Source organism: Lampetra planeri, chromosome 18, assembly GCF_965212315.1.
Source record: "Lampetra planeri chromosome 18, kcLamPlan1.2.h2, whole genome shotgun sequence".
In the NCBI taxonomy this organism is placed as follows: Eukaryota; Metazoa; Chordata; class Hyperoartia; order Petromyzontiformes; family Petromyzontidae; genus Lampetra; species Lampetra planeri.
The window spans coordinates 8,567,065-8,573,541 of NC_136124.1; positions in this window are offsets into that span (position 1 = coordinate 8,567,065).

Below are 6,477 nucleotides of genomic sequence, written 5' to 3' on the forward strand. Positions count from 1 at the left end.
GCGGGAGGGGCGGGAGCAGGAGGGAGTAAGGGGAGGGGGCGCAGAGGGATCGGGGGATAAGTGGGGAGGGGGAATTGCTTTGCTTCGTGGGGGAGAGTGGGGGGGGGGGGGGGGTTTGAGGTCGGGGGGCACTGGGGCAGGAGGAGAGATGGGAACGCGGCTGAGTGCGTGAGAGAGAGATAGAGACGCCGGGGTTAGCTGCGGCATGCGGGGACTCAAGATTCACGGGCAGTCCGCGTAGGGGGTGGGGCGATGACTGAGGGGGGGGAGCTCAGGAGGAGGGGGGGGGGGCTCGGGGTGACGCGAGTGCTTGACTTTCCTCTACGCTCGTAGGGCGAGGTGAAGTTAGCGGCGTTACCTCCTGCCGTGAAGCCGTCGTGAAGCCTCCCTGGGGGGTTCGGTGGATGTCGAGGACGTCGCCCTCGAGCCGGGGGCGCAAGGGCCAGTGCCGGATCGTGCGATCCGTGCCCTGGCGACCGCAGGAGTCTCGGCGCGGCCGGTTCCGCGTTCTCTATCGATCAAGGAGGCGACCAATCTGCCGTGCAATCTGATCTGCAGTGCGTTAGGGCTGAGAACTGTTCTCTGCATAGGGGTCAAACCCCGGGAGGGTCCCGTGTGGGGTCGGTAACGAGCTGCCGGCCCGTGACACGGGGGTGTTGCGATTCCGTGGGGAGCCGAGGCAATTGGTAATTGGGTGAATAGGGAAGTGACTGGATGGATAGGGGAGTATGTGGGTAGGAGACTGTGTGGCTAGCTTGATAAGTGGGTGGGTAGGTGGCTGGCTTGGTGAGAGTGTGGCTGACCGGTAGGCTGGCTGGGTGGGTAAGCGTGAGTTGTGTGTGGGTGTGTGAGTGGATATGTGTGTGGGTGTATGAGTTGACTTGTGTGTGGGTGGGTGGGTGTGTGTGAGGGTTGCGGAAGTGTAGCGGTTAGCGTGTTTGCGCTACGAACCTGGCGACCCGGGTTCGATTCCCGCTCAGGGTCAACACCAGTGACGATTATCTGAACCGGTCCTGGACCTCCCCTATGTCTAAGCAGCCTCAAATTATTTCCTTGTGCGGTGTGTAAACATCGCCACTGGAGAGACAAAGGCGGTCGGGCGTAGTGCTGGCCACCCACCCCTTCGTGTACCGTGCGGGCCTTCATAGGTGCTGCTCGCTAACAGCACTTGGCCCAACAGTCTGTTAAGGCTACACGGGGGAGCTTTGTGTTTTTCTTGCGCGCGCGCGTGTGCGTGAGGAAGAGTGGCGGCCACCACCGCATTGTGAATCCCCGATCTCCGCTCGGGGCGCGTTGCGCTCCCAGGCTACGTGCGCGGCAGCACAATCGCGGCACTTCGCCTCGCCTCGGTACACTCCGCGCACGGACAGCGCAGGCGGGGGACAGTAGGCGCCCGGGCAGGAAACAATAAACCCGCATGGCCCGCAATCGCATTGGGAATGCGCTCTCGCGTCTCCTCTCGGGGTGGCATTTCTGACCATTATTTGGCTGTCGATGATTGTCGCTTACGCACCACGCAGCAACGAAGCCACCGGCCCATCAGCGCACAGCTCAGCGCTTTGCAACGTCCACATCGACAGCAAGCGGCGTTTCAGCCCCCCCCCCTTGGCTGCGAGGTCATTCATTGTTGACGCACGAATGGGCACTGAGAGCGAATGTGGACAACGCCTCTGAGTTGTTGGCATTGCTTTAACAACGCCCGCGCTCGAGCGAGCGAGCGAGGGTGCAGGGAGAGGCGAGGCGGATGGGGAAGCTCTTCTTACCCACGATCTTTGAGCACACAATATACAACGCAGCGCGCACTTTAGGGACGTCTTTGTGCCCGGCTCCCCCCACTCTGCTTTTGCAAGTAAATTACTCTCTTGGCTTCATTCTCTGCCTCGTCAGATGAATTGATGCAATTTGGAGCGCAAGTTTACAAGGGGAGACATCGGGTGAAGTCATCATCATCGTCAGCCATGTGTCAATCCGCTGCTTGACAATACTTCACCCTGCTGGTCTGTGCAGGTTGGTGAAGTGGGGACACAGGACCGGTTCAGGTCATCTGGTCCATAGCGAGGTGCGCTAACCACTGCGCCACCGCTCACTCTCGTTCAGTCATCTGGTACATCTGGTATAAATCAATGTAATGTATTTAAGTGCGCAATATATGTTTTGCGTAATATATGCTCTGCGTGGCCGCGGTCCGTTGCGCTTATAAGTTGATGAATAGCTTCTTTTTTTTCTCCGAACCCCCCATTCGCCCCGCGTATAAATACACACGCGTGCTCGCCGTGTGCGCGCCTGCCGATTGGTATGCAGCCAGAGCAGCGCTGTGCAGCTGCTCGCTGCCAGAGAGGGAGGAGGAGGAGGAGTGCCGACCGCGAGCGCGCGTTTCCTTGCGACGGCTCCGAGTCTCCGTTGCCCTTCAGGGCCACGGCGCTTCGCTTCCACGCGCATCCATTTGCCCGGAGCCGCCCCCTCCCCCCCTCCCCCCTCTCCTGTCACGCCGAGCTTCGCATTCCTCCGCTCCGCAAATCTCTCCAAACGTCGCCACTCCAAGACACCTCGCCATTAAGGGGCCAGATTCACATGTCCGCGAAACAGCCAAGGACGCGTTGCCTTGGCAATTCGCTCCACCGAGATAGGTAATGTAGACGTCAGAAAAACATGGAAATGTACACACGTGAATTGGATATCAGACTCAGATTTTGATATTGCTTTGGGGTAGGAGCGGTGGCACGGTGGAGAGCGCACTCTGCTCTGAACCCAGGTACATGAGTTCGATTCCTGGCCACGGCTAACAGGAGTAACGAGTGATATATGAACCGGTCTCGGACCCTCCACCCCCATAATGTCCCGTGCATGCCATCTTCCTTCCCATCCGACTTCGCAGTAATTCCATTCCCTCCCGGAGCATCTTCAATCGGATTTCATCGCAGGCGCCACGCGCGCGCGCCGTGGCCTCCACGATGAGCCCCGCAAATCCGAGGACTGGAGGGAGGCGAGGGACGCCGCGTGTCCGCGTTTCGCTGCGCCTCGCCTGTCGGAGGCAACGCGTGGCGATGCGGAGCGACATAATGAACGGCGTGTCGCCAAATGTAAATGAACGCCACTCTGACACGACCATGGCGCAATCATCGTCCATCGTGGCGCGTCAATTGCCCGTACGCAGCGGCAGAGGAAGGGCGGCTTTTTTTTATTCGTCACCGACAGGTGACTGGCAGTTTATCCCTTAACCATGAATCTAACCCGTATATCGCAGTTCCTGTGGGCTGAACTGAACTGCCCCCGTCGTATGACCGCGGAATTTCCACCACTGACTCAGGATACGCAAACAGGAGATGAGCAACCATGCCTCAAAGCTCGTTTGAGCAGAAACTCACTTTGACGCGTTCTTCAGTGCAAGGCCGTGGCCCGCTGGCGGCCCCTGGTGACCTTCAGTGCGGCCCCCGACAATACCCAGCACGTGACAACACCCACTTCAGGCGGTGTAGCGGCCCTCACACGCTGATGTCTTATTGGCGAATGTACCCCCCCCCCCCCCCCCCTCTGAAAATGAGTGAAGATCACTGCGTTAGATGTCCTGAGCTGGATATGTCCACGGGGGGCCGTGCTACCCCCGTGCCGCGTGTTCAGTCACGGCCCTCGACGCGCTCCGTGCCGCGCACGCATTGACGAGCGGCGCTCTGCACGGGACGTGGATCCCCGCGCTGCGCATCGATTTGTTTGCACGCCGCGCCACGAGGCGAGCGTCGTTTGTCTAACCGCGCGATCTGCCGACCGCGGCTGCTGCTGCTGCCTATCGGCTCCGCGCTAAAGTGCTGCTGCTGCTGCTGCCAAACCGATTCCATCTTGTGCAGCGGCGCCAAAAACTCCCCACTCCCTCAACCCAGCTGAAACCTCCATCAATCCCTTCCCCACATCCCTCACCTCCGCGCGTGCCTCGCCTCCCCAGGTCCCTCACCTCTCCACGTAATCTCCACTGCAACTACCAAGGGTGTCTGGGGAAAGACCCCCAAAACAACGTTCACTCGGTGGGAGGTCATTCATTCTCATCGGCTGCCCTCGTAGTCGCGAATTCCCTTTTCCCAGCTGCCCATGCTGTTCATTCGCTGCCCTCATTGGAGTCCAACCTCCTCCCTCTTCCCCCCTCTTAAGTGACTGTCTTGAGTCGCGATTGCATTTACATTTTAGATCCATTTCGATTGTGTTCTTTGTGTGAGTGTATGAATCTCCAGGAGTCTATAGTATGATCCTCTGTGTGGGTCTATGAGTCTCTAGGAGTCCACGGGTCTCTGTTTCTGTAGATCATTTTGAGATGGGGCTGCATGTAGACGCTACATGAATGCACCACGGTGTTGCGCTGTGTCGATATTCAGAGCAGGTTCCCTCCTTGTGTCACCGGCACAGAGGCCCCGTGTCCCCTTGTCTGCCGGGGCAAAGGGAATTGATTGATCGGGTTGGTGAATTCCACCTCATTCAGCTCTTCGTCCTTGGACAAGTTAATCAATAAATGCACCGATAAATGTGCTGTGTTTCCAGGTGAGAACCACTTAGGTAGAAGCTGGGGTCTTCTTCTTCTCTTTGCCAGACAGCGTTTGATGGGGCGCGATGGGGCCAATGCATTTGATGAAAATATATAAATCCAATGCACACATTTGCATTGGACATATCTCTTCAATTCTGAACATTCAAACAGAAAGTGTAAGATATATTTTCAAAGGTAGAGCCATCAAAATGATGTATTTAGCGCAGCGTTAAAGTAAGAGAGCTGATTGACTTTGATCAAATTGCTTGCGACGTCGCAGTTCAAACAGAGACTGCCCCTGGCCTCATCGCACGCGCACCGGCGGAGCTCCTCCGACAGATTTCACTGCGAACACGGGGATCTGGAGAGAAAGCGCTGAACCCACGCACGGGACACAGCCGACTGCACGGCGCGTCGCTCCACCGTCCCTTCCTGCACGAGGCATCGCCGATGTCACACGGCCACCGCCACCCCGCGTGGACTTTGTTCTCCAAAAAATCCACTGAGCCCACGACGCTGTAGAGCAGGGGTGGGGAACGTCCGGCCCGCGAAATCATTTGGTGTGGCCCTGCCAAGGCAACCGCAGGCGGAACTCTAAATTCCATAAATCTAGGAGAAACCTGGAAAAGCAGTTGCGAGTAGCAACAACATCATCAACACCAGCTAACATCACACGCCTCGCCAAAGAGAAGCAGTTCCAGCCATCACATTAGGGGTGAGTTAATTAAATGTTTGACCAAATATAACAGTCTAATTTTTAAGTTGATAATTTTGTATGGCCCGCGATTGATGTTATAAATATCCAAATGGCCCTTGGCAGACAATAGGTTCCCCACCCCTGCTGTCGAGGCACGTGGAGGCTACAGAGTGTGATCACGGCTCAGGCCCAGGATGGATGGCCTAAAACCGTATTCGGCCACGATATTCGGTCATGATTAATCTACTGCTGAATGAAGACCGTCTTCCAGTGACCCCTGCAATGTAATGATCCACCAAGCGCCTGCACAGCGTAGCGTCAGAGTAATGACGATCGAGACGGGTTGTTGACAGCGTGCCCTCGATTACACCTGGGGTCTAAGAGCGCTTTACACAACTGCCATCTCGTCGCAAGGGCACCCCAGTGGCAGCTGTCCCTGTGGGGACAATGTGACTCAGCACCTGACCTGCAAACAGGCATGAAGCTGCCAGTAGGTGGCGATTATCGTGCTGTATATTTCCAATTAATTGTTTTTCGGTAATAGTGCAATTTGGCACAATTGGACCGCGACGCCAGCTCACAACGGGCTTCTCGTTTCAAACGACGGCAGGGGATTTTTAACGCGCACGGTGAAGCAAACGGCAGGAGGCATGTGATGGGTAACACAACCGCAGTAATAACCAGAGGGGCCCGCTGGAACCGCACCGCGAAGCTGTTCTCTGCGACTGGGGTGGCGATCACGCTGCCTCTGGGGCCGCGTCGTGGCCCGTGGCGCACTCTGACCCCCCGCTGCCCCGCGTTCGACTTCACCGTAGCGGGCACGCGGCGAGAGGCAGCACCCAAACAAAACGCTCGGCACCCTGCAGCCGTCAAGCGCTCGCTCGCTCTGCGCTGCTCTGCTACGTCCCAATCGTCATGATTCACGCGCGTTCGCTCGTGGCTTTCTTTCCGTAACGTCGACGGTGAAGCCGTTCTCGCGCGGCGAGGTAACAGCCATGCGTGGATTGAACGTCATTCGGATGTCCTTGGCCGCCGTCTGCGCGCGATGTTGTTTATGGTGCCGTGTTGGGAGGGAGGGAGGGCGGACTGCGCACGCGGCCTGAGCCGCTCACTTGCAGGCAGCGCACGTCTGCGCGATTGTTCCGACTTCTTAGCACGTAGCGGGCACGCCGCTGGGACAGGAGGGAGGCTGCCTTGGAGGATGATGATGATGATGACGATGATTTGAATTAGCAAGAGTAGGCTGCTCCGTTTTGGCAGCCTTAATTCC